A 19,832-nucleotide genomic window follows, 5' to 3' on the forward strand; every position below is an offset into this window, starting at 1 on the left:
CTGCAAAGACCTAGTGCATATATTTCATTCTTTGTAAGAAGTGCCTCACATTCATTTTTATCCAGTGTGGGAAAAACACTGGGGGCGGGCTTTTTTCGTGTTCTATTAGGTTTCTTTAGACTAGATTATCTTTTATGTTCTAACCCTAAGTGTACTTTCCTGCATCGTTTCCTCTCCAAATACTGATGCAATTAGTATTAAGCTGAGTAATCATTTTCTGTCACACATAAGAACTCCTTTAGTGTCAAAGGATCTGAATGACCTTATGACCTTAATTTCCAGGACGAAGCAAAAGGTTAAATAATCACAATCTCTATATCACACATGTATATAAGGATAGGTGGACTGGGATCCAGGTCAGCTAAGGAATCTGTGTTTTTTTCGAAAGGGTTTCATCATAACCTTTGTTCTGCTCGTACTCCCTACACTCTGACTCTCCCAGGTCATTTGTCTATGTATAAAAGTAGGATACTTAAGATCAAGAGCCAGGAATCTAACAACCAGTATGTGAAAATCAAAGAAAAATGTATACCTAGTGGCTAGTATTTTAAGTGCCTAGGCACAGACTGAATGCACAGGTACTCACCAATGCCTCTAGATAGCAATTTCCAACACAACAATTTCAGATTTCTGATTTCTTAACATTCTTTAAAAACATGTTACTTTTGTAGATCCTCAAAATCAGGATCTCATCTTGGAATCCATTTTTGTAATTTAGGAAGATGAAGCATCAATTAGAGAAAAATAATCCGCAAAACATTAAACTCTCTTCAGAGTCATAGTTATCATTTTCTGTCTAAATAATACATTTCTGTGTATGCCACTTTTTAGACGTTCTGAAGTAATTTTTTGTCTAGAAGGTAAAACTATATTCCAATTGCCTTTATTCCATGAAAGATATTTTATCTGCTGAGGAGAAAAGAATATACTGTGTCTTCTCAGCCCTGGCAGCAGCTGGCAAAAAAGGTTTACGTATCATAGCATCTAATGAAAGTTGAGGACTTAAAAACCCAAAACCAGGTGTTTAAGACTAAGGCAGGATCTTAGCCTTTTGTTATCTACAGCCTTTTACTTCAGCAACGGCCCAGTACATTGAAAAGTTTTGTTGTATTTGTACTCTTTCAAGAATATACCTGATACAAGTTAAGAAAATGGTTTCTTCCTTCAGTGAAGTCTTTTAAATTTACCATTTTCCTGCAATATATGCAGTCCAACAATAGGTGGAAGAATTAAAATGTGAACAAGAAGAGGATGTTTCCATCTTCTGAAACAGTATTTTACAACTGTTTTAGTGAAAGAAATTCCCAAGATGTTCAGAAGAGCTAGTGATCTATCAGCACTGGAGCATGTATTTAATACAACTAAGTGTTTTGGAACAGCTCTTGGTGTTATTCTTAATTCATGCATTAAGTAGTCTCTAATCATACCCTCGAGACTGCTATTTCCTCCAAAAGAGGTAGGGAATATCTTTGGCAGCTTTCTCTCCCCTTATTCCCTACCTCCTGCCAGTGAAGCGTAAAGAAGGCATACCATATTTCTTTGGATTCATGCGTCTTGGGCAGCGCAGGCCTAAAATTCACAATCCTTCCAGTGGCCACTGCATAGAAACATAGAATACCATAGCTGCAATTTCTTTAGCTACTGATTGAAGTTTCTGTAGTTTTCTTTCTTTATAAGTTTCTTATCCTCATAGGGTTTCTTCATCCTCAGTCACTATGTAAGCCTTGTCAGTATAGCTTCGGGTGAGCTATGCACTATAGAATGAGTTGGGAACAAGATGGGACCTCTAAGGAAATGACACTGCTTACCAGGGTGTGTACTGACCCTGGAATGAGGCTTTTGGTAAAATTTCTAATGCAACCTGTAGCCCTTTAACCTGAAAAATATGGACTCATAATTTGGCCCAACAGAAATCCACTGAATTGTGCATATCTGCATTATAATCAAGACACTTCATAATGATAGACTTCAACTAAAGTCAATGTGTCACTTATAAAAAATGGTATTTTTTTTCATTGCATAAACTAAATTGTGCTGGCCTGAGAATATTTTAAAAAAAAGTGTTTTTTTCTGACTCTTAAAATGTTAAACCACCAACCTTTCTTAACATAAAGTACTTGCCTACTAAGACAACTTAATGTCGCACTTACAGACATATTTCCCAACGGTTTCCTGTTTTTCAGAGTTCAACCTGAAATGTTCTGAGCCTGATTTTTGGGAGTTGGTGAGAGCTTTCTACCTGTACTGAGCTTATTTACAACAACGCGTAATCATGAAAACTCATTGTATCTTACATGTGATATGTAAGAACAAGGCTAATGAATATGTCAGAAACTTTTGGCAACATCTGAGTGCCACAGATGTCACATCAAATATTGAGAACATCTGAAATAAAAAACCACAATGTATGGACTATCGCACAGAACAGTAATGTTAAAAAGTGGAACCGTATTTGACATTTATGTTCCTTTCTCCATCTTTTTAACGGTACACTCTTGTATTCTAATAAAATCTTACTCGCTCGTTGTCTTATTTTCTTTTTATTCAATCCTGTGTTGCAGTCATCATAATCCTATGTTTAAAGCATCAGTCTGTTGTCATGGAAATGACTGATGTCACAAATTCACTGTTAGAACTTCAAGACAGGATCAAATGTAAAAAGAAAATGAGGCTTGAGAAGAAGGGAGCCACTGTTTAAAAGCGAAGCTTTGGTGACAAGCTAACAGAAAAAAGTATGCGAGGATATACTAAGAGTAAGTGGATTTATTTATTATGTAAGCCCATTAGAGAAAAATCCTTTAAAATTTTCTCTTTCAAATACAGAAGCAGAAATGTTTAGAGTTGTATATAAAACCCAAATACGAGTGTATCATAAAGCCAACCTTTCTAAACTTTTACGTCTTGAACCATCACATGTACCAAAACAAAAGTGCATGAAATAGCCGCAATAATAAATGAGAAGAAATTAAGAGAGGTGATTGCTTAATTAAAAAAAAAAAACAGGAAAATAAGTAAGTTCTAATTAAAAGAAAGCACACATACTCTGTATTCATTACCAGAACAATTAATAGAAGTACTAGTTAAAGATGTATTCAAATTAAGGTTGACATGTGCCCTATGTAACAACTCTCTTTTCTGAGATCAAATTTTTCATCTTTTTAGTAGTTTATTTTTACTGCTTATATTTGTCCCAGACTGTTCAGTTTCTTGTGCTGAATAAAAACTTCTTACTAGCTGTATTCGGTGGTCAGTCAGACTTGGCAGATAGAGCAAATTTTGGAGAGAAAATGCGCTTAAAAGACGCTCAGTGGCACCAAGTAGGCTACCTTTCCATTTCCACTGTAGAATGTACCCAGCTGTTTCACTGTTCACTAGAAAACTAGCAATTTGTGGCAAATTTGTGGGAAGAGGTAAAGAGAGGGAGAAACCTCCCTAATATATTTGTAAAAATTCCAGGAAATGGTAAAGCAATTTCCCTATTTACTATAGCACTAAGGAGCCATATGAAAAGGACAAAATTTAAAAAATACACTCTTCTCCTCAGCCTTTCCATATTGGCTAGCTTAGATTGTTTGCTATTTACATTGCTTTTTGAATTTACTATTCTTAAGTGTCCACCTTTTCCCATGGCGGGTGTAGGTTCCAAAAGACTATAGAATCCACCAGAGGAACTAGGTATCCTAAAAGTTACATGTTAAAATGCTCAATATTATGACACCCAGTTCTCAGTTTGAAGAATTTAGGAGTGAAGTTCTCTTTTTATACCTAAGCAAATGGATGAATATGAAGTTTGTGCAGAAAAATGGAGGCCACAGTGTTTACAGTAAAGGTGCACAATTACTGAGTGTCATGGAGGACCCTGAGGTCCTGGTCTTCTGATCATACAGCTAGACCTCATAAAAGGTGCAGGTGGAGCACACTGTCAATCATTTCCTTTCTGTCCGCTTTCTCATAGACTCGGGGACATCTGAGGTACGCCCAGATCTTACCTGAACATCCGGGAGCTGGGAGACAGCTGGAGCATGCAACAAGAACTGGGTAGGTGGAGACACTCTGAAGTCCCATTGCTTACATCTGGTCTGGCAGATCCAAGAAACAGAAACAGATATCCCCTTGTCCACTGTTCTGTCAACCAGATGAGATTGTCCTGGAGAATATATTTACAAACCAATTCACATTATTCATTTTGTGCAATATTTTGAAAAATCCTGTGTCACCTGCTGCACATCTAAGACCTCAATCCAAAAACCATTGGAATCAATGGGAAGACCCACACTGCCTCTGAGAAGAGCTGGATCAAACCAAGTTGTTAAAAAGGAAAATTTATTCTTTGAAAAAAAGTCTTGGCCGTGTTATAAAGTTAGGCACTCTGAGATTCCTTGTAGCTAACCTATTCTGTCTGCATAATAAGAATGAGTTTATGCTACCTAAGATTAGCTTATTATTATCTAATTGGAAGCCAGGCATAAACTTCTTTCAGTCAGCACCTCCATTAAATTTACAAGCGTTCCCACACATGAGTGTGTGGGAAGCAAAATAGATTAGAAAGATTTAACTACTTGGAGGCTGGTTTTGGCACAAAGCTATTCCCTCCAGACCAACTAATTTTTTCCGTATCTGAAGGGTAAAAGCAGAAAACTGTTTCATACTGTAGTCAGATGCCACCTAAATTTGTCCACCTGCCCACACCATAGAACAGTTTACAGTTGTAATATATGTAGCCAATCAGGCCAAAAGTTGCCATGCTGAGCTCCTGCCAGGCTTTGGCTAAGTTTAAACTAGACTGGCCCAATCATTTCTAAGACTGAGCTTGGACAAAGTACGTTGTCTTGAAAAAAATGTCAGCTAGCATAATGTGCCATCTCCATATTTTGTTACGAAGTACTACACTTTGTAACTGAGATCACTGGAGCGCCAAGAATGTGCCCTTGGCCAGCTTTTCACCTTCCTGGGAAAAGTCATGCAAACTGGACAAGTTGCAATATTTCTGTCTAGGAGGGCCAAGAGGTTAAAAGTGGGCCATATGAAGAGACAAGTATGTTCCGGATGAAAGTGCTGGCGTATGGTAATTTTGAAGTGGTGCCATAGCAGGAGTTAAATCCATGCACATATTATTGAAAAATTTTTTCTGCTTTGTTTGTATTCACTTTTCGAGAGAGGTTTTGTATACTATGAATGTAACAGGCAAAATAAAACACCACCTTTGTATAGGGCCGCTTTTCTTTTCCCCAGTGGAGCAATGAACTGCTCTAAAGCAACAAGCTATTCATATGGCTGTGCAAGATTCTCCACAGTGCTATGAGTAACATTGTGCGACCTATTAGAGTCGGCTCAGGTCATGTCCTCAGACAGAAAGCTTGTGAGAGCTTAAAGATAAATGGGGAAAAAGCAAACAAATCTTCTGCTCTGAAGTGGCTTAGCTGTCCATGTTGGAGATGTCAGGGTTGCAGGAAAGAGAAATAGGAAACTTGAACTCTCCGTTTGTTTGTATCCAAACATATTCCATAAGAGTTTTGAATGAGTAAAGTGCAAGATCAAATAATTCTTTGCAATGCTGAGCTTGTCAGTCATAAATGACTTGCAAAATTTCTCAGGGAATTTGTAGGTGATTTTGTTGTCTCCTTTGGTCCTGCCTCCCTAGGACAATCTTGTCTAGAGGAATCATATGTAACAGGGTTTCCATGAGGTCAAATGGAAAGAAGTAAATGCCATATAGTTTCAAGCACTCCACTACCATTGCAGGATTTCTAATATAAAGCTGTGGCTATTCTTTCATCCTCTCCCAGAAAAATACCAGGAGAGATGATAAGACCCACAGTTCTTCCTTCTAGTAAGTGCCAAAAATATGGGAAAGATTTTTCGTAAAATTAAACTTTCACCTCTGACCTACATATTTATTTTTCTCTTCTTAATGACAAATTACACAAGCAAAATGACATGCATTCACTAATACTTTTTTTCCCTTACATGGTTTTCCTAGCATGCTCATATATTATTCCGTCGTTCTGCCTGAACATTTCTGGGTAAATTTTTTATTACGCTATGATGCTACTAAATTATTTTATTTTGTTCACTTAAGAGTTTCCAAAGATTTCCAAAGAAAGTAATTTTTTATAAGAACTTGGCAGACACAAAAGAGAAAACAATTTTGGCAAAGCTATCTCTTAACTGACTAAAAGGAAAATATATTTTCAGTTTTTACATACATTGGAAATTTTTATTAAAAACACTGTAAATTTATTGATTTGGATTTTAAAGCAGACAATTGGAATTGGATTATTCTTTGGCGATTCATACAAGGATAATACTTTTGCTCACTCAGCTCCATGACAAAGCAGATGACCTCCACTGTATCTTCAAATGGACCTCTAAGTATCCCCTAAAAGTATTTACTATGTTCCAAAATAAACATAGCAAAATTCTGCTTGCACTGAACTCAATGGGTGCGCTCCTATTAACTTCATTAGGGTCAGGGTTCCACTTTATTTTATTCTGAAAAAAAAGTTTCCTCAATTTTTCATATATCATTTTAACCAGCATGCTGCATATTTTTTCTGCCTCCTCTGTCTTTCTGTTAAATTAAATGTGTTTCTTCCGCAATGTTATTACTAGAAAGACAGAATTCCAATAGTCTGCATTTAAAAGTGACGAAAGATGACAGCTGCTTTTTTCTGAGTGCCCAAAAAGAGCCTGGTTTTTAGAAAATGTCAATCCCCAATTCTGAGAAAACCATGCTCCTTGAAATGTCAGGTAACTGAAAATGGGTGATGGATATTTTAAGTGGCAAAGAAAATAAAGATATTCAATACAGTCAGATCTGTATTTTAAGCAAATTGCATTCATATGACATCACAGAGAAATTTCTTAAATTTAGCCTCATTCTAGCAGTTCTGTTAAAGGCTTTCACCGCAGTAGGATTTGAATAGGACTTTAGTTTCTTAAAGCAAGACAGAATAGATAGATATACATTAAACAGAATAGACAGAATAGAAATTAAATTTGCCCAGAAGTCTACTGTGACTCCAGAAAAGAAATAGCACAGGCGATGTTCCCATAATAACAAATATAAAGGTACCAGCTTCTGTCAGATTTCACGCTACTAGAGAGAGAGGGAGAATAACAAAAAGAAATGAAAGCTACTGATGAAGATAAGAATTCAAATTCAGCTGGGAGAATATGTGCAGGATAACCTGAAATGTGCTTGGTAAATGAAACAGAAAAACCAATGAAGGATAATGCTGAAAAAGTCCAAAATATAGCAATAGTCAGCAAATTTGCCTGAGGTTGCACTATAGTCTTCCCATGGTGATAAATGCAGTCTCCCTCCTGCCTTTTCCCACATGCCATGCTTAAATTATCCTCCCCCACTGCTGCAAAGAGTTTGCTGGCTCTTTTGCACACGCCAGAAAAGTGTTTGCTCTACAATAAAAACGAGAACATCCTTCTGCAATTCCTGTGCCCTATCTCCATGGCTTTCTATAAGCAACCTGGTTTTGGCCTCTGCCTCTTGCACTGATTTCCAGATGTTTTAGTACCATGGATGTTTCATTGGCCTCAGTTAGGTCAACAGAAGTTTTGGCATTAACTTTAGTGGAGGAAAGAGTTTGCAGAATCCGTATACTAATCAGAGAAAGAGCAGTGAATGTTTTGGTGAAAATGTATGACTAAATACTAAATATGTATTGCTAAAGGAAAGACATGGGGAAGCTTTGAGATGCAGTGTGTGTGTATGTTACTGAGATGGTCAATACCAAAGAGAGAAGAACTGTTTAGAGTAGTACCTGGTATAGCTAAAAAGAGAAAATTTATATTTAAGCTAAATTAGGGCAAAACATTCTTATCAATAATAACAAGTAAGGTATTTCCTATAGCATGAATTGAAAATCCAATGATTTGAGAATTTTTAAATCAGCCTTCTGCATTTACAATAGATATAATTTAACTGGATTTTTCCAACTTTACTATCTGTGATTCATTCTGTGAAATAAAAGTAAGGAAATAGGCTCAAAAAGTGAATATCCCCTCAAAGGAATTGCAAATTCCTCTTCTTACCGCATTTTCCGAAAGTAATTTATATATATTCTTACTACTATAGCCTAGTATATAAGTTTCAAAACGTCTTTATCGGACTGTACAGCTTTTTCACATAATAAATGTGAAACAGCACATCTCTTACAGCTTTCAGATGTGTATTCTTTTTTCTGTTTATCTGCATGTTTGAACTAAATCAAGTTCCTAGTTAGATCTGTATGCAAATTTTGATCCAATGAGATAAAGCTTTTTGAAGAAAGAATTGTGTCTTCTTACCAATATAATTTTTAGTGCTCTACAATGAAATAAGAGCAGTAATAAACTGACATTTCGAAGAGGAATTGATGAGGAGATAAAGTCTTTAATTAGGTAGGAATCGGATACAGGTCAGGATGTGATAGCAACTCTAAAAGATAATGAAAATAATTTATAAGTGAAATAATCACTTCAAAAAGTGTGATTATAATAGACACATTTCTTAAATAGAATAATAATTCAAGAAGCACTCAAGAAGCAGAGATAGCAAAACCTGACTTTTTATGTATTATTAGGGAACAGTAAGTTTTCATTAGTGGCTGAAATCAGATCCAAAATAAATCACAAAGTCCGCATTTGCGTTTTTAAATGTTATGAAAAGAAAAGATGACATCCAATTATATTAAACTTCACTTTGTAAGCTTTTAGTTGTAACCATAGAGTTGAGCAGCAATAAATAAAAGATTTGATGAAGTGGAGAGAGGAAAAAGAATTTGTCTGAAACACTAACATCTAATGAAAGCCAGACTGCAAATCGCTATACAACCCTCCTACTCCATCTTAGTAAGCGGTGGGAGAATGACTGCTTCGACTACGTACCATTGAATCAGATTCTGCTCCAGCATCTCACTCCACTATATGTTGGCAAGGGTGAATCCAGCAGCAGCTGAGCCTATGATGTTTCCGACCCCTGTAAGTGGGGAAAGAAGCAGATGATTGTAAGCGGATGAGCAATTGGGGCAGAGACATTACAGAACTACACAAAAATAGGGCTAAAGGAACTTCAAGGGATGGTGCTATTTATCCTCTCTCCCAAGAAAATAACATCCTGACAGATTCTCGTCTAAGCTGTTCTTAAAAGTTTCCAGCAACGGAGACTTCACAGCTTCCACAGGTGATCTAGTCCACTGCTTCTCCACCCTTTCTGTGAGTCTTTCCAAATATCCAATCCTAATTTTTCTTGCTGTTGTTTAAGCCTATTATTTCTCATCCCATCCAACATGAATACTCAGAATGAATAATTACAGGAAGGAATAATTACCTTGCTCTTTCAGCAATGTTTTATGTACTTGAAGATTCTTACCTGTTCCCTGCCTCAGTCTTCTCTTTTTTATGTTAATCATCAACCTCATTTTTTTTCCAATCTTTCTTGAGGGTCGGGCATTTCATGACCTTCTTCTCATGGCCCTATTCTGGATTGTCTGTCATTGGTTGGATTTGGTTAATGTTATTTTCCTTGAATGTAGTGTCCAAAACTGGAAACACCCAAAACCTTCGTAACGCAGAAGAATTAACATGTGTGTCTTGTAAGCTATGTTCCTGTGCGTATATCCCAATATGCTTTTTTCCGACAGCATGAGCTTGTTGACCTATGATCAGCTTGCAATGCATTATAAGTCACAGGTGCACCCGGTGGAGGCCTGTCCTGAGCCAGTTGCTGCTCATCTTGCATTTGTGCAATTGAACACTCTTGCCTAAATATAGCTCCTTGCATTTACTATTGAATATTATTAACCTGTTTGCTCCCAGATTATTTCTCCGATTTTGCCAACACCGTTTTGAATTTTAAGCCTGTCTTCTGCATACAGATAGTGTCTCTCAGCTTCACATTCTCTGCAGATTCAGTAAACATATTATTACATTTTCATCTCTTTAATGGAAATATTTAACAGCATGAAACTAGGCAGAGACTCCTGCCAAATCCCACTTGGTGTAGCTTTTGTTTTTTAATAAATTACTGCTAACTCTTTACAAGGTATCGTCATACTACTGCTTTTGCATCCCCATTATAGCAATTTCCTCTGGATCACATTTCCCTAGTTTACTGTGTGTCCATCATGTGAGGCACAAAAGCCTTACAGTAGCCAAGTTATACGATATCTACTTCTTTCCTGCCCTGAGGCCTGCTTCCATGTCCCAGAGTAAACTAGCTTAGTTTATTCATGAGGAATTCCTGTTTATTGTCACTCATTTCTTTGCTAGCTTTTAAGCGTTTATAAGTAGTTTGCTTGACTATATATTCCAGAGTTTTCCAATATATCAAACTGATCCATATTTTCTCAGATTTTGTCCTCTCCCCTTTCTGAAAAAAGCAATATATTTCTTCTCCAGAGCATCACCAGTTCTCAAGGATGACTACTCCCATGCCTGAAATAGCTCCAGGTGATGGTTTAAGCAGGAATCTTACCAAGCAATGTGTAAGTCTCCAAAGATGAAGTTCTTTGATGTCTGCCAATTTGAAAACATCTCAGGTATTATAACACTTAGGTATTCTTATTCTATCCTAAGCAGGTATTGCTTGTATTAACTTTTGTTACAGAATGCTATTCCCCAGCCCCAAAAAAAGCATCAGACCCTCCAACTATCTCAGCCTTATCTGTCATTAGCTTCTCCTTTCTGTTCTGTAGTAGAGCAGCAGTTCCCTTCTCAGTCTCGTATTGCAGATTGCTTATATAATGTCTTGTTTCTGTTGATATCTCTAGCTCATTTTTTACCTTAGACCTTCTTTATATGTGCTGACATAACTGAACCTGGTTTCCACTTTCTGTATGCTTTTCTTAGGTTTGATGTCAGTGAAACCCATCATTAAGCAAATTGCTCCCTTCCTACATTCCCTATCTTCTACTTTAAGACAACCTATGCTTGTGTTCTTAGTATCGTTTCTTTGCCAGTTCTTAACCTTTTACCCCTTTGACTTGTCTTCCTGATCTCTGCATTTCTTTGAGTCTGCTGTTTTTATTTTACTTTTCTCCTTCTCTTTCTACAAACGACCAGCTCTGTCATTTCATGGCCACTCTGATCCACTTTGCCCTCTCACATTCCCAGCCTCATTGGTTAGAATCACACTTTTAAAAAGCTCTTTCACTACTTGCGTACCTCACCGTCTGCGTCAAAAAATTATTACCAACTCATTCCAAGAACTTGCTGAGCAGTCTGCTCACTGTCCTATACCTTCCCCAAGGTCACACTGCATTTCTGCAGAATTTACTCTGTCACCTCTCTTGGCCACAGCACATCATCTCTCTTCCGTAAAACCCCAAATAAAGATAAATAAGATCATTCAAATTCATATATGCGTACCCTGATCTATTATGCTCCCCCTGCCCATACACACACAACTTGTTTGAAGAGCTACCGCTAGAAATATTTTTCCCCCATTTGAAAAAAAAAAAAAACACCTTTTACTTGTTCCACACTATTATCATCCCTTTGATCTGGATGGTAAGAGAACATAAGTAAGGGAGCTTTTGCCTCACCTTAAAGGCATGGGGGTTGTTTGGGCTTGCTTCCTTCCTGTGACATTTTGGATACAAAAGGGGGAGTCCAGCACAAAGTTTACAAAACCCTACATGCTCTGTGCATATCATAGTCCTGCTGACAACAGTGTGAGACAGAGCATTTGGCACATTGTACATTCTTAGGTGTGATCCACATGCTTTCATTAACGCCGTCGGAAATCAGACCAGTTGGTTTTGCTACCAGCTTGCATATGCCTTACTTTGTAATTTACACAATGAAAATAATGAGATGAAAGACCCTATGATTATTTTTTAAGTACACATCATATTTGATTCAGAAAGGCATGGCTTTAACCTGGGGTCTGAAAGACTCATCACTGAGCAGAACCCTCTAATTAAAATGTACTCCTATTTATAATGTACTCTTAATGCTCCCTAAATCTTTAGCTGATGATTGAAATGCTTTTTGATAATAATACATGCTATTTTATCTAGTTTTCTTTTTCTCCAGAAACATCTGTGAAACAGAAGGGATGAGGCTTTCTCTTAAAAGTTGTGGGAACACATAAAATATACAGTACACTTCCTGTTATAGAAGGCTATTTATTAGTCTAAATACTTGTGCAATATTTGGCAAATGATCAAAACTAGTTTCTCCTGATGTGTTTACAATGTTCTAAATTAAAAGCAAAGCCCATTTTCAAGTGACATTTGTCATACGAACTGAAATGTTTCTCTCATGCTGCATGTGGTTGTAGTTTCTGCTTGACAGGATAAGCTCCAAATGTTGAGTACAAAGTTTGTTACAAAGTTCTTGTGAGAATTAAACTTGCCATCTAGCAATTCTTCTTATAAGAAGAGCTGAAGGAGTCTTTCCCCCAGTGTAGGATTTTTTTTCTATGACTGTATGTTTACTTAACTTTCTGCCTGATGCTGTACTTAATCAGCTACACTGAGAGAAATTCTTTTGATTTCACTGCATATTCTGTTGCTCTTTACCCCGTTTTAATGTTCTTTCCCATAACCTTTGAGTGGTAAAATGGTCACACGCAAGAACAGAAGAGCTCCCATTTCTCTAGTGAACGCTTCAGAAATGTACTAAGGCATAAATTTAGCAGAAGTTTTGAACAGACGCTGCCTTTTGTATTAAACTGTGAAAAAGTAGCTTGCAGCGCTAGAGAAATACACTTTGAGTGTTACAAAAATTACTCAGCACCACATGCAAAACACTTTTTTTCTACTCAGGGTTCAAAACCTATTATACAAACCTGTTTATTAATTAGCAATATTGTTTCCTAAGGGTTTTTGACAAGTTTTAAAAGAAAACTGTGTCAGTGTTTAATAGCAGCTGCTTTTGAACATATTTCACCATTCTATATGCATTCACAATCCTTGCAACACTTCACATGTTGCACAGGAAAAATGTGCTTGGGTCATGTTTCGTGATATAAATAGACAGATAGGCAAACACGTACACTGTATCGTTTCCAAGAAAAACACTTCATATTCCAGTAACCTATCCCTCTTCTCATACCTCAGATTTAGTAATCTTTTTACTGAGTTACAGACTGCCCTTGGACCTTTAGTCATCCTCAAATTTAAATCAAAATTACTGGCATTTGTAATTTTGTTTCTTTTTTCCCTTTACCTAAGTGCTTTAATAACCATCAATGGTCCTGACTGAAATTCAAATGAGAGAAGCTGCTGCAGTGCAGGAAAACCACCGTTTGTCCTGTGTAGGTGACCACACTGTGGATGTTTGAGGACTGCAGCATCAGCTGACTCAGGGATACTTGGAAAGAGAGTGGATAAGGTAAGTGCTTGTATGCGGTCTTTAAAAAAAAAAAAAAAAAGGATCGTCTTGTGCCCTTTCTTACCTCTCTAAGGAGCACGTTTTGCTTCCTGTTCTACAGCTGTCCCAATGGCACAAAAATGGGTTTTTTTGCTATGAAGTAAGCATAATTACTACAGTTTTGGGGGCCAAGCATTTTCAGAGATGGTAAAGAAAGCTATTTAACAAAGCTGAAGCTGACAATGAAGGAAAATAATAGAAAAAACTCATTATAATGCAACAGGCTGTAAAGAAAGACTTGTATAACAAACAGTGAGCATGGCCTGAGCCATCAAACCACAGCTACATGACCAAGAATACACTGACTGTTGCTGCTTTCCCTTTCTATAGTCTTCCCATTCCCAACACTTCTATTCTATTACACAAAAATATTCTACCATAATAATAAAGATACAGGTTACTAGAGAAAGAGACATTTCAAGCTGAACAGGAATGCTGAAGACAAGAGGAACGGCTGTGGCTGATTTGAGATATTAGTAATCTTGCGACGCGGTTGCTTATGGGACTGAACTAACGACCCTGCAATTATTTTTTTTTTTATTTTAGGAGATAGCTTCAGCAGCTTATGGAAAGTTTGAGCATCTGGAATCTGAACTAACTGCAATAGATGGGAAAAATGAAATGGAGCTTCTGCTGGATCACTCCCCATACTGAGGGAAGCTAAGATCTGCCCCGGAAAACGGACAAGAGGGAAAAAAGATCTTACTCAGGGGTTGAGGCACATGCCTTAATCATGCTGAGCAGCAGCAGTAGGTTTTAGGCAGGTGTTATGCTGATACACGCCAGTGCTCCTTTAGGGAAAGAGCCCACTTTTAGGTGAATGTGGCTACAAATTCTGCCCATGAGAGAAGGAGAAAGTAGCAGTGTGATTTTGCTCTAGTCACACGCTAAAGAAGTGGGGTAGAGACAGGAGATGCTAGGATGGATTCTCCCAAGTCTCTCTCCAGTCTTCTGGGGCCAAACACAAACAGGAGGACAGTATATTTTCTAAGGAGCCTCATCCCAGGAGTTTTATGTGAGAACGGTTATCAGGGGAAAACTAAACATTCACAAACACAGCAGACTTATATGGAAACGAGCTACCGGGTGAAAGCATCAGATTAGCAAGCGTCACGTGGCCAGATGGGAACAAATTGGGTCTGAAATGGCTCCTGGAGGCTCTCAGGGTGTTCTCGCTGCTCCGCTTCGTTAGATCACTTCCTATACAGAAAGCAATCTGAGAGCCAGCTGACGTCTCGTACATGCTGACATGCCACTTAACTGCTTAGCACATCAAACGCGAACCTAACAGATAAGAGTGAGGAGTTGGTAGTAGGGGTTTTGTTTGTTTGTTTGAAGGCAGAGAATTCGGTTTCGTTCTCGACCACGATCCTGCTCTTGTTAAGAAGATGAGAGATTTCTGGCAAAACTCAGTGGTTTATAAAGAATGTGAACTGCAGGTGAGTTATTGTTCCTTCTGGATGTCATGTACAGGCCACACTTGCGTTTTCCCATACCTGAAGAGACTAGTGCGTCAATATTACGTAAGCCACATACCGGGGACCCAGTATAGACGCAGAAAGCTCCAGGGAGGACCCACAGATATTTTTATGTGGCATCGTACTGCATGTATAGGAGGCTCTGATATGACATTTGCTTGTACATTCTGTTTCTTGTTATTTTAAAAGCTCTCACATGTGCCTATGAGTGGCTCATTTATACCGCTCTAATAATAGGGAGAGGCATGGATTTTTCTTTTTAGCTTCCATGTACCTTACCTGGTTTTGCTAGGGTTTACAGTAAAAATTGTTATTGATTTAGAAATTGATGTAGATTAATGTGTCACCCAAGAGCCTTTTCTTCCCTGATGATGCCAAGTGGTTAATACCACCTTGCAACACCATCAAATCAGGATTGTTTGCCTTTCTCCCAGTTTTGTAGTGTTCCCTGTCATAAATACCACCTGATAAAAGAAGCAAAAAACCTTCTTTTTCAAAGTGATCTCATTATTCTTATGCAAAATGAGAAAATATAAACAATTCCTTCCAGCCCCCACAGCATTTATGAACAACATAGGCTGTCTAACTGTCAGTCTCTTGTCCAATATAATTTTGCTTACATAAATATTTTTGACATTTGCATGTTCATATTTTTAACTACTAGGCTGCTTACAGAGATGTGTCATAAAGGCTTTTTTTAGGATGGGAATTAAATACTTCATGAGCATTAACATGTATATTGTCAAGTACATATGTTGTTGACATGTATAGTGGGAACTAGTTACATGTTTTTGTTTAATAATAGTTTAGTTTAATTTAGTTTTAATTCATGGATCAACCCCTGACAGTTCATTATTTTACTTTTGTTCTCCTCTGAATTCCCTCTAGTATTTCTAAATCCTTAATGGGAACAAGGCCCAGAGAAAGGAACACTGCGTTCTGCTACAGTGGCTCTTATTGCATTTTATCATCTTTTCAGCTATTTTATATGACACAGTATTATGCTTTGGTGCTTTCTGATTGTTATGCAGCCCATTAATATCCTGGCTTTCAGGGTCGCATAACACAAATCCCATGGAAATCAGTGCAATATGTTTTCAGTATATTTATATACAACACTTGGAGAATTTTTAGTGGTCCAAATGGTTAGAAAGAGAGAGAGGTTTAATGTCATGCCTCAGAAATGTAGCTACAATGGATGCTGACTCTGGCACATAGAGATATCAAGACAGATTTAGCTTTTTATATATGTAAGTTATTAATTTAGATGCCCATTCAGCCATTTGCACAACCAAGAATCTGAGTAGCATCGAAAAGCATAACAACTACCTGACATTTTAAATCGTGTATACGTTTGTGTGGGGGGAAAGGGGAAGGAGGAGGAAAAATTGACCTTCGTACCTGAATATCGATGGTGTTAGATGGCCATAGCCTTCCCAGAACCTCAGGCTGATGCAGCTTCCTCTGTTTGGGTCTCACTCAGGTGAGATGCGGTAAAGCCAGGAAGGATGCTTGCAGGAGACTAAGACCCCATAAAGCCATGGCAGGGTTGCAGGCCCTGCACTTGGTCACCCCGGGTGCTTCTGTTTGTAATCCTGTAAAGCTCCATAGTGTTTTAAAGAAGAGAGATGATGAAGAGGAGTTACCATAACTCCAGTTCACACATGAGCACACAGGTAATAGCTGGCAGAATCATAAAAAAAATAGGTGCATTCCTGCCATGGCTGGAGCTCTAAGATCAAACATCTTCTGCCGCTTTCTCTTTCATGCAAATAAACACTACGCCTTTACGCTGAGCTTTTTTTTTGCTCATAATTCATCCAGTCCTGTTCAAGCTGTCACTGAACAAATAATAGTTGAAGACCTGGCTGCCTTCTCATTCATACATGAGTAACTTCTCCGTAACGCCAGTAATATGAATTAAGTGACTCATGCATCACTCTTGTGTCACAGAATAGTTAGCCTTAGAGATACTGAAAATCAGTAGGAGTCTGTGGCATGAGTGAACAGTTAAGATTATGTCCTGGTAACCTTACTCATCTCGAGTAAGTCCCTCATGCCACACATAAAAAGTCCCCTTGAGTAAGGAAAGCAGAATCTGACAGTGAGTTAAAGACCTCAGGATCTGGCCTAGTATTTTTAACTTTGAACTTGGCAATCTGTAATGGAACAATATGTGCTACTCATTCTTATGCAATAAATACCAAAAATTGTTTTCTTGTATTCTTGCAGTTACCAAGCTTGTATTGTGCAATAAACTGTAAAAGTATTTTTAAAACAATATGGTGTTAATAAAGGCCATATTTTAATTGGGTTCTCTGTGGGTTTTCTGCTAAATTCATTGTGCGTTGCCTATTTCCAAAAGCATATTTATATACTAGCAAGTAGAAAAGATTTGTAGGATGTGGTATTTTAGTATGACTTCAGAAACGTGTTTATGGTGCAATTTTACACTTCTATTAAGTTCTACAGAAAACGAATGCTAAGTATTTTCTCATAAACTGCTCACGTGGACCTTATGTCTGCAATGAAAGCATACAAAATAGTAAGTGGCATAGAGAAAAGATAAATTAGGCATTGCCATTTACCCATTTCCTATTTATGAACAAGGGGATATTTGGCTATACAGAATACTCTTAATAAAATTTAATTATATCGCTACCCTGTGCAATTCATAAGCTTTACTGACGGCAGAAGTTGGAAGGGATCCAGAAAACAATCGTATATAGTATTTGTGTCTATATATGCATATCCATATTCAATCTTTGTATCTACCAGACTACAGATGCTAATGGAACATGATAACATATCATTGTCTTTATTAATAATTAAATTAGGCCGATTTAACAGAGGAACTGATACTCATACTTTACCGTATCAAACAACCATTAGTTGATGTTACTAGGGGAAAACTTACCCTGTTAATCAACAATTGTTTGCTATGGCCTTTCTTAAAACCTTCTGTGAAGCTTTTCATACCAACAATTATCAAAGGCAAGATTCAGGACTACACAAATAACCTGGCATGATAATTCCTAGGCTCCCATGAACATGACAATTTTTGTATTGTTAAGTCCATGGAGTTTCCAGGTTCCATATGTGACATCTCTTAAGATTCTCGCTTGAAAGCATATCCTAGAGATTGTTTTCAGGTACTTTATAGTTCTATTATGTGTCCAACTTGACCAAAATAAAAGTCTACCCTACTTACTAAGTTTGATTTAAATGTTTTCCACAGGATTTGATAGAGTTCAAGAGCGTTCATGCTACGTGTCCTCTTTCCAAAATAAACATATCCACACCCCAAAACCACCACCTATACACCTTTTTTTTTTTTTTAAACAGTGAATAATTTATTCCCGGGTATGTAAAGATCCTTATCTGTTTTTTGTATATTCCATATATAAACTCCAACATGTAGAAGAGCTACAATAGAAACCTGCAGTGTAAGCTCATACATGACCATACCTATATTTAATGTGTTCGTGTGAGACAGGACAGGACAGGACAGGACAATAGACCCTTCATGTTTATGTTTTAAAGGACAGGACAATAGACCCTTCATGTTTATGTTTTAATTTACTAATTAGTGCTGCAAGTCGCTTCCCACATAGGTGCTACAACATATCAACTTTCCTTTTATTTCCAGGAGTTCTATTCTGGTGAGGCTAAAGAATCAAAGACAGCAAGAAGCGATCACCACACCGTGCCTAACATATTAGCCTAAACTTTCGGTGTATTTCAGTTCAACTTAGACCAAGGAAACTTGTTTTAGATGGAACAATGACATTATTGGTGAAAAATGGACTTCAACGAAAAGTGGAAAATTCAGCTTCTGTCTACAGATAACAGTTAAGCTGCCGTAAATTCCACTGTTGTTTGATTAGAGATCATAAAATTGCAATTCAAACATAAATCACATTTCATAGAAACTCCAGTCCTTGCCTTTTATTTTCCTGACTGAGCTATTTGCTTACATAGAAGAGTTGGCCATAGATTGCTACATAATTTTTTTAATGGATCTATGCTTTGAGAAGTCTGAATTTACACTTTTTCCTCTTCTATGTTTGCATGCACCTCTTTATAACCACTCCCCACAAAGTCATCCATCACTGGAGAAAGATTCCACTTTCAGCATGTATTATGTTGTTTTCTCAGTTAATCACTGAGGTTATGAGAGTTTTTATTACTTAGAGGATGTGCATACCAGCTCATATCCACTCAGTTAAAGCACATTTTGTGCTCAAACAAACCTTCAGCTCTCCAGTATAGAAACTAGTAGACCAGCCAAGCATACAGGGAAGGCAGCCTGGGGGGAGGAGGGGGACACATGACACACAGTTGACTCCCCAGCTCCTTAGTTCACGTATATGTGTGTGTACATATATAAAATATTACTATATATATATTTGCATGTATAAAACTGTATACCAGCTGAAATTTGGAGTAGGGGAGCAGAATCCCATTGTAATGTAATTCTTCCTCTTTCCTGATACCACACACTAGGGAAAAGCAGACTGCAGATGGGGCTGAGTGAGGAGACCAGCTACCCCAGATTTATGTTGGCTGAGAATTTCAGCTGGCCAGTTTGGAGGATTAGACTGTAGCCAAGAATCTGGCTCTGTACTTACCACCCACACTCCTGCATTTTGTAACGTCAGTTCATGAAAGATACTCCAAATTTTAGCCGTAAGAAGTAATAATTTTGGGCATAGAAAGATTTGTCATCCACTGCAGAAAGGAAGATATAACACCTAACCTATGGGTCAGACTAGTATAACAAACATAATAGAAAATCATGTTGGAATCACTTCTGGTTTTGAACAAAAGAAAATTTTTTTTTCTTCAAATGAAGCATAACGCTAAGGTATGAGGGGGAGTATAAATAACATCTGATTGGCTTCATGCTCCTAAGCTACGTGCTATAGCTTACTTGCAATGACCTCCTTCAGCAAATTAACTGCATCATTGCTGTTA

At 37.5% G+C, this 19,832-nt stretch overlaps 1 protein-coding gene and 1 long non-coding RNA gene across 3 annotated transcripts in view; one reads left to right on the forward strand and one right to left on the reverse strand.

Annotated features, from left to right (window-relative positions):
- Positions 1–19,832, reverse strand: part of LOC104150280 (nuclear factor interleukin-3-regulated protein) — a 41,350-nt gene that overhangs the window by 5,936 nt on the left and 15,582 nt on the right. The window contains exons 2-4 of one of the 2 annotated variants that reach the window (XR_011137265.1): positions 8,887–8,977; positions 3,990–4,147; positions 1,509–1,597 (exon numbers count right to left, since the gene is read on the reverse strand). The gene's annotated coding sequence lies outside the window, so the exon portion shown is untranslated. Of the gene's footprint in view, positions 1–1,508; positions 1,598–3,989; positions 4,148–8,886; positions 8,978–19,832 lie in introns of those variants that run through there. The other variant, XR_011137264.1, reaches the window with a different exon arrangement.
- On the forward strand, positions 1,589–18,048 carry LOC138064055 (uncharacterized). Its single transcript, XR_011137266.1, has 4 exons — positions 1,589–4,038; positions 10,399–10,538; positions 13,179–13,338; positions 13,924–18,048. It is a non-coding gene; the product is annotated as an uncharacterized lncRNA (long non-coding RNA).

This window comes from Struthio camelus, chromosome W, assembly GCF_040807025.1.
Source record: "Struthio camelus isolate bStrCam1 chromosome W, bStrCam1.hap1, whole genome shotgun sequence".
NCBI lineage: Eukaryota > Metazoa > Chordata > Aves > Struthioniformes > Struthionidae > Struthio > Struthio camelus.